This window comes from Ischnura elegans, chromosome 6 (assembly GCF_921293095.1).
Source record: "Ischnura elegans chromosome 6, ioIscEleg1.1, whole genome shotgun sequence".
Classification (NCBI taxonomy): Eukaryota; Metazoa; Arthropoda; class Insecta; order Odonata; family Coenagrionidae; genus Ischnura; species Ischnura elegans.
Genome location: NC_060251.1, coordinates 34,792,497 through 34,806,754, shown reverse-complemented (window position 1 = coordinate 34,806,754; position 14,258 = coordinate 34,792,497). Strand labels below are relative to the sequence as shown.

General features: G+C 35.5%; 1 long non-coding RNA gene across 2 annotated transcripts in view; it reads right to left on the bottom strand.

The window, feature by feature from the left end:
• Positions 1–1,206: 1,206 nt before the first annotated feature.
• Positions 1,207–14,258, bottom strand: part of LOC124160889 — a 23,328-nt gene continuing 10,276 nt past the window's right edge. For both annotated transcript variants that reach the window (XR_006865258.1, XR_006865259.1), the window contains 3 exons: positions 9,039–10,660; positions 8,461–8,600; positions 1,207–1,660 (listed from right to left, as the gene is read on the bottom strand). This is a non-coding gene — a long non-coding RNA (uncharacterized LOC124160889). The remainder of the gene's footprint in view (positions 1,661–8,460; positions 8,601–9,038; positions 10,661–14,258) is intronic.

Here is a 14,258-nt window from a genome sequence, read left to right as displayed (position 1 = left end):
TGTCGAGGGGCCTCAGAAGTCATACCTTAAATGCAGTAATGACAATTTGGTTATTTACAATTTAACCAAGTTGGATATTGAAAGGAGGCATAATGGAGACAATATATTCCTCTATTTTGGTTTCTAAAACGCTATCATCTGTTTTCACGTTAGTATAAAAAAGTTACATTATCATACATGAAATACACTACATCATTATCGTTTCTGCTATGTTCCTGAATCACATTAATGACATTACATGAGCCGGTTACATTCCTAACCGAAAAAAATACAATGATATACTTCCAACCGATGTAAAACGGATCAGATATCCATCAAATGTGGATATTTTCCGCCAATGTTATAATATATAATTTAACTAGAATTTAGTTTCAACAGTTGTTTTTCCAGAGAAAAACATTATGGTTTAGGTTGACATTGGTTGAAATAAAACAGGAAACAAATGTATACATAATAGCGCCTTAAATCTTTAATACTCAAGGCAAATCAAATCATGATTCATGTATAAAAAAACAGAATGCGATATGCGATATCATGCGATAATCATCGCTATAAGAAACCATACAACAACAGACACAAAGAAAAATACTGCAATGAATTAAGAATGAAATGCATATTGCATATAAATCTTTATTTTAAACTTAATATCACATACCGCAATTGCTTAAGACTGTAGTTGAGAGCCATAAAAATAAATGTATACTGAAATCTTCAGTGGAATCAGAAATTGTTGACGGTGAAAAATTATTCACATATAGCATAGCAATGAAATAATATTTTAATAAAAAACAAATAATTACATCAAGAAATTAAAGCATATACATAAATAAAAAAATTCAACCACAATGAGCACAAATATTTTAACATATTTCAAGAAAAGAAACGAAAATGATACACTAAGAAAACAATATAAAAGAACAAAATCAATAGTGCATAAAACCGGGTAAAATCCGGCCACCAAACATTTTTAAGAACATAGTTTTTTAAAGCACAAATTCAAGAACCATCGAAATACCATACTGCTTTAGCCAGAGGTAAGTCTTATGTCTTTATTCAATCAGTCAGACTTTTCTCTGTTACTCCCCCTCCCCACGTAGAGGGAGCAGTTTGGATTTGAGGGGGAGGGAGGGTGGGGAGGGATTGTCAATGTGGAAGGGACATTAGTGTTAGCAATATTATTACTACTACTACTACTAACTAACTAGCATCATTCACACATTCACTCACATCATACAACATTCACACACACCTACGATAAACCCCATGATAAGCGCCTAAATCAAAGCGGCCTCTGAGGCCTTAAAAACTCCGGAAGTTAACATTGTGCTCCGAGCAAGGATACGTTTGACGACGACCTAAGTACTAATCGGTACTATCTAATTTCCGGATTGATGAGCTACGCATATCGACGACCTATGAATCTAATTTCCTACTCTCCTGCCTAAATCTCCGGCAATGCTGTGGAAAAAACAACACATTACAATAAATAAATTACAATAAATAAATTACAATAAAACACACACAAATAAAAAACACAAATAGTCCACTGATGAAAACACCACGAATCCAGGCCTTCTGCTTCATTTCTTCAATCTTCAGCTCTTGAGAAACAGGTCGATGTAGCTCTTCTTCAGGACAACGCAGCAGTCAGCATTGTCACCTGTTTAAACAAATAAAAAAACGTCACCTGTACTGACAATAAAACTATCACATCAAAATTTGCTCGTCAGTGTAAAAAGTTATATTAAAATTGCAAATGGAAATAAATAATAAGGGAAGCAGTGAATAGGAAAATTCATATCAATTCGTGTTCAGTGGTGGAAAAAATTAACACGATGCTCATTGCCGCCTGATTGCGACCAGCTCAAGAACTATTGAAGCCATACGTCCTCCAAGGGTTCGTGATTTTCTCACACAACATAAATTTTACAAAATACGCACCCCTTCAACCAGGGAAATTTCAATCATCTGCGTCGCAGTAAGACAACGCGTTAAATACCCAAATGAGAATTTTTCCAATGGTTCGCATTGTGCATCGATTAGAGTTCTCTCTCATAGGGACATCTGTGAATACAGCCGACGTTTTTTAAATTGAAACTGCTGGAGACGGTAAGTGTCGCGCTGGTGTGGTGAGTAAAGTTCCATGCTATGGGCAATGAGTTCAACGGATCAAATCTTGGCGACAAATGATATCACTGGCGGATCTAGATTTGGACCAAGGGGGGAAAACTAGAAGTCGGGGGAATTCCTCCCATCCGAAGGTGTGTTCGAGAAAAATAGCAATTTTAGGATGTTCAAAGATCTAAACCACGTTTTTCAGGCTAGTACTGTGGAAAAAATAAATAAACATGCCATAAATAAAGAGTAATTTGTAATTCGATCCTATATAGAAGTAAATTTACCGGAAAATATAACTAAATATTTTTGTGCAAAGTGGTAACCTCCAAAAGTTTCAATTTTATCTTGTACCGTTTTAGACCCAATATTTATCTGTTTCAGGGGGCTATAACTGTTTCTTGGGGCCCAACGGGGGGACATTTTTCTAATCTCAGAAACTAGTATGAGGTGCAGAGGATGTGGCATGACTATTTGCAAGTGTATATTTATTTGTAGAAATTTAACTCCTACCTTGCACAATCATTTAGGGAAGTTGACTATAGAGTGAATGCTGTTCACCTTTTCCGCGTCATTCAGGCCCGCTTCAATGGCCCTGATAAGCCGCAATTTGAGATCAGTTCCAGTCAGTTATGGAAATGACGGTAACTATCACAGTTTATCAATATCTATAAGAAGATTTAGGAAATGATTGCAGCGGTAATGTATCTCTTAACAATATAGAATTAAATGAAATCGTAGACGCAATAATATCAAATCAGTATCAAAATAAAAAGGTCTGTTGGCTCTTTGACGTCGTACAAAGTAAAAGGATGTAATAATAATCATTTATAATAAATCATTTATTTTAGGCATAGTTGAAACTTTCCAACAAATTCTGCCGAGATTTGTCCTAGATTCAAAAAAGGAGAATGCGGTGATAATCAAAATAACCGCATAGTGAACGTCTTGTCCGTATTTGCAAGTTATTTGAGCCATTATATTTAATTATATTTATCCACAACAAATTTGCTGTACAAAATTGTTTATGGCTTATAGATCAGAAGTTCATTTTTTCTGAATTCACAGATCCAGATGTGGTTAATGGAATGGATTTGGCATACCAGAATGATGATATTTAATTCCATTTTAAGAAGGCATTTGATATGGTAAATCGCTCAATTTTTGCTAACAAGGTGGGGATCTTTGCGTCTCTTCATACACTATTTTGTTCCTTTCTAAAGAAAAGAAAACAGTATGTGGCATACAAACATTCAAAATCTAATGTGTACGCCGCCTTATCTGAAGTACCGCAAGGCTCAAACCTTGGTCCACTTCTTTTGTCTTGTATTTAATTATGAATTACCTCAAATCCTGCGGAATACGAAGTGTTTATTGATGATTTAATTTTGTGGCTGGAGAGCAATATTTAGATAAATATTGATCAATGTTCTTTCATATCATATACCAGAAGTAAAACCCGACCACAGAGTACCATATCCCGGCAATATCTTTTGTGTATCACTAGTCTTGAAAATGGTATAGTGTACCGAAACTAGTCGGCAATAAAGTGTGTGTTTTGTAGAAAAGAAAAGTAATCTTCTTCCAACCATCCCTATTGTATTATTGTTGTTATGATTGACTGCGAAAAAAGTTTACCCTATGTTTGTGTTTTCATTTAGATTAAATATAGAAGAAAGTCGAAAATCGTGTTAGTTACATCATTTAAAACTCGATAACGGCTGAACCGATTTGAATGACACTTGGTTTCTTGGATTTTTCTCAGCCCTGTATAACAGAATATACATTAAAATATAGTAAAAGTTCACGAAAAGTTTATCTTGAATTTATGGTATATTTTTAGGAGTTGGTAACCCTGCAACAGCAATTAAGTCATTCAAAACTACTAATTATTCGCTTTGGTTTTCCCAATGTAAAGACTGACCTACGTAACAATATAACATTAAATAGTTATATATTATAAATATACAAATTGCATTATAAAAATTTTAATCGAGCTAATTTTAAGCTTATCTCAAGTTGACACGTCACTATCGCGCTTGCAAACAAATCTCCAAGCAATTGTTGACTATCGGTAACGTATGTGTTCCTGTCAACGAATCGAGCAGTTTGATTTCATTTCCTCGGAATTTTTTGCCAATTTGTTTCATCGAAAGGTGAGCTCATCAACTAAGTGTTCCCGAACATGATTAATCACCACAAAATCACATATGGTTTATTGAGCGAGTAATTTTGATGGTCTAGAACGAACATGCAGATGCCTCAAACTAAGTAAATCAGGATCAAATAGTTAGTACTCTGCATTCATTCAAATCTATTGACTGTGTAACAAAAACTAAGACAAAGTCACCAAATATTCACCTGAATTATTTAAGTCTTTGGATGTGTCTGGCTTACCACGATACAATTTACAGCTACAGGTAGGCTCGGTGTTCATGATGCTACTAAACCTAAACCAACCAAAACTATGCAACGGAACGCGCTTGGTAATTTAAAAAAAAGCTGATAATAAATGTGATCCACGCAGCTGCACTCAAAGGAAAATTCAAAGATGAGGAAGTTCTCATTCCGAGTATTCCATGAGCCCAACTTATATGCCTTTTAGAGCTTAGGTAAACAAATTCAAATTGCAATTCGTGTTTCATTCGTGATGACGATTAACAAATCACAAGGTCAATCTTTCAGTGGTTGTGATGATTGTGATCATGAAAACCCATGAATTTCTCATGGTCTATTATGTGTAGTATTTCACGACATGGTAAAGAATCCACTTTATTCCTTTCTTCGCTTCGCTATATTTATATCGCTCCATCCGCTTTATCTTGCGCCTGATAACAAACAGAAATTGTTGTGTATCAGAAGGTGCTTGACTCAGGAGATTAAATCGGAATATTTAGGGTACACCGTGGTACGTTTACGCATTGGGGCAAGTTTACGCAGCGTACTTTTTCCGAACTGAGTCTATAACTGGCGCGCCAAAATTCATAACATATTAATGCTGCTCCCATGGGGCTATTCATACACGATTTTGAGCATCAGTCAAGCGTCGGTCTAGCGTTACGTTACCTTGAACTAACTCCCCGTGAACGGGCCAAGTTAACGCAACAGACTTGGACCTAAAAACATTTCCTTACGGTTAAAAACATTAATAGGTAACAACTGAATGCATAAAATATGGACTTTATAAACATATGTATAACCAAAGTAACATTTCGTTAGTTGAAACATCAAAATTATAACAATCGACGAAAATAAATGTGCGTAAACGTGCCCCGATCCACCCAATGTACAAGCAATTTTCATACTTATTTATGTAGTTTCATTGATTTTTTCCTTAAGCTATGGTAATGAGTCAAATATGATTTCAAAGGTACAGACGCTATTGATTAACAAATGGTGTAACTAAACAGTTCGTTGATTGTTAGGCTGTACGAAGTTCGCCGGGTCAGCTAAGTAAATAAATCACAGCCTCTGCTACCTCCCCTGATGTAAGGGAATTCCTCGAATCAGTACTCAATGAATTTTTGGGCGTCCGCGTTTTTTCCTGAAACATTGGGCACATGATTGAGTGATCAGATTTTTGGACTTGCGCATGAATCTTCTGTCAGAAACGCATTACACGCATTGCAAATGTTCTCTCACTATTTAACGATATTTCGAAGTCTAACAAAAAATTTACCGTTGGCGTTTTATGCTATTTTTATTCTACTTTCAGATTGGAAAGACTCGCAACAACCGACTTATTCATGCATGGTCTTTCCGCTAATGTGCGGTAATAAACAATTATGTTTATGCTCATAATAATTTATCGCTATTTTTAATTCATGTGGATTTTTGTCGCTTTAATCTCCAAACACCTAAGTCACGAACAAATAAAAAGTTTACAACAAATTTAATTTCTATGATCTTTGAAATTTACTTGGCTACGGATAAAAATCATAGTTAATACTATTTCTTAAAATTGATAGTTTGAGTCGTGACTTTGTGAAATTGCTTGATGCTAAATTAAAAAAAACCGTGTACATTTCACATAAATAATTCTAAAAATGACCAGTTTCGTCGCCGAGCGACATCGACAGTTGCATATACAAGATATAGGAAGAGAATGGCCTTTTATTTCTATTTAATGGCACGCTATAGAATGCATGGGACATTTGAAGCTAACTGTAGGCTCAGACCTATTAAGTTCACCATTAAATTTTATATTCTTGTTTTACATAAGTATGGGTTACTGGGTTATTCAAGTATGATTACATACTTGAATAACCCATGGATAATATGTGATTACAAGTTCTCTTTAATTATGTGGTTCATAAATGTCTTCCATTTGAGTATAAATGTGACAGGAATAATCTGACGATGACTAAAGTGATGAATGGCTTCGGGCACCACATGTAATAAATTATCGAAACTCAATTTGCGTATCAACATTTTCCTTTAAATAACTCATCTAAGCTTCGCGTTACGCAAGAATGGAAGCATTTAAAGTTTAAAAAATTTAATGCTCGTTTAAATAAAATAAAAACTGGAATAAGATTAATGCAGCAGATCATTGCAATACTGAATTGAAAACAGAAAACGGATTTCGCTGAGGCACTAAAGTAGCTAAACATATACTTTCATACTGATGAAGGGCATTTTCTTTGAAACATGAAAGGAAGCAGAGGCCATGAATCATCACAAATTCAGTAAATAGTTGTATTGAACTAAGGACAGGTCGACGCGGGAAATGTATACAAAGTTCACCTAATAGTCACAACTGCCACAAAGGCAATACTAGGTAGTTGCTATAATTCATCAAATAAATTATTTCTTACGAATTCATTAGACATGAGACCTCTGGACCTCATACGAAGTTTTGCAAAATTCATAAAAAACGTCCACATTGAGTGTGCAGCACCAAATAATTCGTCACCAAGATTTGATCCGCTGAACCTTTACTCCGCACCATGCTTCTGTAACTACTACGCCACCGGAACGATGGCCAAAAAAAGAAGTGTTCACAGATAACACAACGAGAGTAAACTGTATTTTTGTTGAGACGAGGGTAAAAGAATAAGACAAAAAATTCTGAAAATTTATAAGTTGGGACTCCACCGTGTTGTCTTTCAGCGACATATGTGATTGAATTTCTCCGGTAGAAGGATTACATAGTTTGTAAAATCCCGGTTATATGGGAACAGTAGGTGGACAAAAATTTGGAAGAAGGACGTCAAGTAGATCCTGAGCCAGCTGCATTCAGGCACCAACGAGCTTTGCGTTAATTTTTTCCAACACTGTACACTGCAGAATGATATATCTGACAGTGACTAGAATTAATGTGTAAATTAAGGAATTAATTTAATTTGCATTAAATTTAGGTAATATACTTAATCTAAGTTGCAACGCGTTGTGAGTAAAATTTAAGCGAGCGAGAGTAACAAATTCGCTACCTTATTTATTAAATCGAATTCCATAAAAAGATGTATTCCGATAATTAGTGTTGCAATATAGTTTACATGGGCGTACCCAGCGAGGGGCAGGAGGGGGAAGCTGCTCCCCCTAGAAGCAAAAATAGCAAATGTCTTTAAAGAAAAAAACATTCTTTCAAGCATATAACTTTAGAAACTAATAAAGAGCTGTTACAGTTTCCTTAAAATATTGGTTTCATTCACTTTTTCCATGCTTAATTCGTACCTATAACTTGAACCATGGCTTTCCCCCCCCCCCAGTTTTGACCCTAGGTACGCCCTTGATAGTTTACTATTGTATGAAGTAGTGTAGTACAAGAACACTGCTTTTATGAATGCATAAACATGCACCTAGAGGTAGACATGTTACCATGTTTATGTCACCAGAATGTTGATCCTCAAAAAAATTTTTAATGTAAAAAGTGATAAATAGTTTATAAAAATGAACGAATATGCAATTTGAAATAGTTACTTTAATTCTGAGCAGTCTTGTAAGAGATAAAAAAGAATAGAATCATAAAATCTCAATGAAGGATTGCAATAAGAACGATGAACTTGTTAAGAAAAAACAATGAAAACGTTTCCAAATAATCCTATTTCGGTAAATGCAATCTAATCAAAGAAAATTTCTAAGGAGAAACTTACTGTGCCTTGAGTATAGGAAATTTTCAATGCTAAGAGCATCTTTAAAGAATAATAGTTTACTACAACTGGCCCAATTTTGATGTCGAATTGGAAAGGCATCTGGCAATGCATAAGTAATAGCTATCATTAAATTAAACTTTTAAAAACTTGATAGCTTTTCCTTGGAACAACTACAGAATTATATTTTTGATTTTAATGTTAAGGTTTAAATACGTGTTTACCAGTTAAAAAAAAGGAAACTCATTCCTACCATGAAGAAATTGCGTCCAATTCTTATAGTCTTTAACATCCAGAGCAGTACTGCTTCCAGTTCAAAATCCCAAAAGCTTTGCATGCACTCCACGGCAACATGGTGGGTACAGCTTTTACTTCAGCTCCAATGGTAAGTTGCTGCTTAGAAGAGAAAGACGAGTACGTTAACAGACATTCAGCATTCCAATGGTGAAAATATTTACTTCACTTAATATTTACTTATTTATTTAAGAACTTATGGCTCTTATAATCATATAAATGTGGTCAACTAATAGAATTATTAGAATATATTTTCATTCACGATTTTAGATTGATACGGCAAAATAAGTTAAACGACTGATTAAAGCTCACTTTCTTTTTGGTGCTTTGCAATTCTGAATATTTATAATATTATCTTGTGAAAGTTAACATCTAACCGAAAATGTAAAATATGACAACAAATTAAAGTAAATGTAACCAAAAATCAAGGAATATTCACAGAAAAATTCCACGTTTTCTATCGTTTATGTCTAATAAATAAGGTTGTCAACTTTAAAGTCTCAAAAAAGTGTGTAAAAAAGTGGATTGTAATCTTACTGTGAAGTAATGGCGCCGAATACGTGTACTCTTCGAGAAACGGAGTCTTCGATCGATGCCTTCCATTCTTCATATCCAGAGATGTCTTCGAGTTCTTCTTCACGCTGTCCTCTTCGACCGATGTCTTCTTTTCTTCAAAACCTGGGGAGAGGTGGGATTAGTAGCACAAACAAGAAATAAAAACACCCTCCTAGCCTTACGTTACGCAAAATTCCCGGCCATAATGACCCAAATCAAAGCTAACACCGCCTATGCCTTCGTGGTGTGGTCCTCTTCGACTGATGTCTTTTCTTCAAATCCAGAGATGTCTTCGAGGTCTTCTTCCCGTTGTCCTCTTCGACCGATGTCTTCTTTTCTTCAAAACCTGGGGAGAGGTGGGATTAGTAGCACAAACAAAAAATAAAAACACCCTCCTAGCCTTACGTTATGCAAAATTTCCAGCCCTAATGGCCCAAATCAAAGCTAACACTGCCTATGTCTTCGTGTTGTGGTCCTCTTCGACTGGTGTCTTCTTGTCTTCAAATCCAGAGATGTCTTCGAGGTCTTCTTCCCGCTGTCCTCTCCGACCGATGTCTTCTTTTCTTCAAAACCTGGGGAGAGGTAGGATTAGTAGCACATAGAAAAATAAAAAAACCCTTGCACTAAAATCCCCAAAGCTCCGCATGCACTCCACCACAACATACAGAGGGTATCTTTGCACTTAAACCAAGTGAAAGTCCCATTTCTGTACGCTGCAATGGATTAGCGTGCATACAAAACCTTGGTTCAAAAAGCTAAAAATAACGCACGCATAAAAACTCCTATCCTTACGTTACGCAAATATCTCGGCCCTAATGGCCCAAATCAAAGCTAACACACGCATTGTCTTCTCGCTGAGGTCCTCTTCGATCGATGGCTTCAATCTTGTTTTCTTCAAATCCAGAGATGACTCGATTCTGTGAAGAGGTAGGATTAGTAGGCACATACAAAAATATACAGAAAAATTTCCCTCCCAAAAACACAAAATACCATACCACATCATACCCCTACCTACTGTTTGAGCTCAAAATCTAAATAAACCTTAATAAGGCATGCCATTTTAGCTAATACCATTATGTTTTTTGGTACCATTTCTTTAGCGCTATTTTCATCATTTTGTCAACCTTTTTCATGGCCATTTACCTTTTTGATTTATTTTTCACGTGATTTGGTACCAGTTTTCATAACCTTTTGTTAGTTGCAACCAGTTTACCATTTTGTTTTCACTCTATACCATACGAGTCAATTTAGACTCTTTGCGTTGTGCTAGCCGAATTGATTATATACCTTTATACCTTGATTCGCTCTATGTGTCATTTGTGTCCAATTGTCATGTAACGCGTAAAAGACGCATGTGTAAATTTAAACCTGGAGAATCACACGAAGTATAACGCTTATTAGCCAAAAATGCAGCCTATCACCCCCCTAATATCTCCCTCATATTAGCCTCCTTCCTTCATATTAGCCTTTGAGGCCTTCTTTCTTCTTTTTCATTCCAGCAGAAAAAATGAATTTCTTCATTTGGTTGTTTAAAGCTTCGTTGTTCCAAAACTGGTTGTTCAAGTTTCGCTATTCCATAGGCGCTTTTTCCCTTGCTGTTTATTCTGGAAATAAGAGAAAAGAGAATTCATATTAGTTCACAAGTCCGTAATAACCCAAAAGAACATTAAAACATTGCTAGCCTACTACTCAGAAGATGAAAGAGGGGAAAAGAAAATTATAGTTTGGTCAAATTTAAAACTTATAAACCTGAGAAAATTGATATTTAATCTGTGATTATGGAACAATGTTCGGGATATCAAATATACCATATTCCATGTCGACATTAGGTCAATAGTTAATTTCAATAGAGGCTTTGATACACTTACAGGCATTATGAAACATTATTCGGCCATAACATACACAATATGCTTATAATATGAAATCAAACTCCCATACATCGATCTTTTTCTCTTAATGCGAAATTCTTCTCTCCAGAGAAATTAAGAACAGACAAGCCAAATAACTATTACGCTTTATTATAACTATTACCAAAATTCGCTGTAGAGGCAAATTCCCATTGCTTTCGAAAAGTGCGGTCATAATGTAAATACAATTTAATAACATTATCAATCCGTTAACAGCAGCATTTACCAGCTACACTTCATTGATAAACGATGTTAATCAAGTAACTGTGCTAAAATTTCCAGCTTATATGAAATGTATAATTTTATTTCTTGGCATACAATAGGATAAAATATTTCTCACTCGGGCGTGCAGTCATATTACAATTAAAACAAGGTCTACTATGTCACGCATTTTCGCAAAAATATTGACCCAAACGACTTAAACATTTTAAAAAGTATGCTTAAAATGCCTTGTCACCAACATCATCCAAGCGATGTGCACTAAAGCGTAATCAGCAATAGACAAGCCGCATAATGGTATACCATTTGGAAAGAATAACGAAAAAAATAATATTAAGAGACAAGTGTGAAGATACTGCGATTACCATGGATTACTTTTAATTCACATTATAAGTCAGTGTTGATTTGATACCTTCAATAAAGATAATTCATCACTTAATGCTTTTTGTGTGCTAATATGACTATCGATTTCTTTTAACAGACGTATTCAGGCGGTGTGTAATGATGAGCAATGTTAATAGAATTATAAATGACCACACACCTATGATATGACTATTAAAGAAAGATCCTCTTAAGCTAAAAGCCCTCTTATGCAATGACTTAAAATAATCAACTCGTCCATAAACAACATGGAAATATGCTTATAGATGAATGTTTCTAAACTCGGGGATGTCTTTCTTCTCCAACGGATTCATTTGTACGATATTCTAGGGTAGCATGCCTTTGTTATTTAGAGCAAAAATGAAACCCTTTGTTTAGCATCTCCATTCAGGGTGTCAAAGAGATTACCAGTGACAATGGACCAATACCTTGGGGAGGCCAACACTAGTGTATAAATAAGTCACACTGGCTTCTAATTCAGTTTTTCAGCGAGACAATATTGCAGATTGATCCACGAACGAACATACAATTTAAAATTCATCGAGAAAAGTCGTGAATTACAAGAAATTAATATGCGAAAAATGCAAATGAAAAATATGTCGTTTCAATTCTAATATGACTGCACGCCCGAATGTGTTACTATTAGACATTTATCGATAGCGTACTAGCACTTTTTACAATTCAATCACGATGGAACTGTGATAACTCTTGGCCGATATTTTTCAACCATGTCAAACTTTTAGTATTAGAAGCACTGGCACTGTGACTATAAGCAATAGCTTCACGGGAGATGTCACGTTGAAAATAACACTATTTTGGCACAAAAAATGTTCCTATCAGCGAGCAAAAGTTGCCATGAGTGGAATTCACCTCATAATACATGCACAGACAGTCCTAAACGACGAATACTCCGGTATTTACGAATAAATGGATGAAGTTATCGTATATAAAAGCAAAGCGGGCATTAGTAAGCATCAAAATTGTTCCTACTACATACTTGAATGATATGCCGTCGATAACATCATCTTACTATTAACGTATCCCCTTTCCACCGGTCGTGGCTCAGACTCCTACAACGATATTATTTAGGTATTATAAAATCTTTGGTTTAACTGCTCCAGTTTTATATTTTATGCCCTTACTCAGATATTAATATTATAAATAATACAAAATATGAGGGCTACCGAGCCTCTATCGTCGGATATTTTGCTTTAAAGAGAAAACAATCAACACGTCTCACAAGCGAAGCTCTCACAACGGCTGGCAACTATTACAAACAATCATAACAACTGCTTCAAGTGATGTTTAGGCACCTATGACGTCATCGAGGCTTCGTCTGCAATGGCTTGGGGGGAGGGAGTTTTTGGCGCTCTTTAAAATTCGTTATATTTATCATTGAATAGCTCGCGAATGAAAACTCAGATTTACATGCAGTTTTCTTTGTTGAATTCAGAAAATAATTTTCCGTCCGCCCGTTAAATAAAAAAATTCATGCAGGTTCCCCATTATTCTCTGTGATCGGCGAAGGTCTAAGAATCTAAGATCTAAGAATAACTGGGAAATACGGAATAGGTAGCCGAATGAAAATACTTGCACAAAACAAACTTACGGTTGCGAACACAATGTTATAAAATCATAGCCGAAGTTATGGATGGACTATACGGAAAGGTTGTACAAAGAAGAACATTCAGGAGAGCTTGAGGGCAACCATGATTAGAGGGGGGAGGTCGTCGCTGAAGGACGTAGGCTGCGACGGTGGTCGGATACATCTAGATCGATATTGCATATGACGAATATCAGTCAAAATAAGGATTGAGAGAAACCTTTTCTTGAAAGAAATAGACACTGTAAGCGATCGACTAAGGCTTATAGATGAGTATTTTTGCGCACTATCTTTAACTAGGGTAATAAATACGCACAGCCGGTTTACCATGAAAAAAATGCACTAATGGTTAGCTACACAATAATAAGGTAAATAAACGTGAGAAACAACATCGATTCCTATATTTTCTTTCATATGCAGCGAAAGGTAGCGTGGAAGACAGTCACAATCGTTGCGGAAGGAGTAAATTCAGGTTATGTGACAGTGCACTTGATGCAGAAAAATACTTCCTGCCTGAAACTTCTTTCAGATTCTTCGTGAAATGACATGTCGAGACAAGTAATAAACGATTTCTGCTAAAAAATGAATTTCCGCCCTAAAAGGTTTGTAACGTCGGCAGTAATTAAAATTCATTGAAGTGAATGGGAAAAATTGAGCAATCCAAAATGAAATCGAATTTGATGAAATGGTCGTATTAATATTGATGAAACCTATTCAACGCAGCAGTAAGGGATCTGAGGAATAAGTGGGTATGAGGAATTGGCCATTACAGCAGAACTAGTTAAATATGCAGACAACAGCAGATTTTAAATAATTTTAGGACCATACGCTGGTCTATACATGTGCTGACTTCAATGACAAGCATCGTCAAAATAATGTAATGAATATCAGAATATTTACCGGATGAAAAACCTGAATGAGATCATAAAGGAGAAAATGGGAAAGAACGAGCCAATGTTTATTGAATTTGTGGACTTCGGAGATGGATTTTGAAGACGTTGATTTGAACTCAATACTTAGAATCAGGAAAGAAGCTGGCATGCTTTACAATGACAGATCAATCATCCGAAATTTGCATAAAAACCAAGAAGA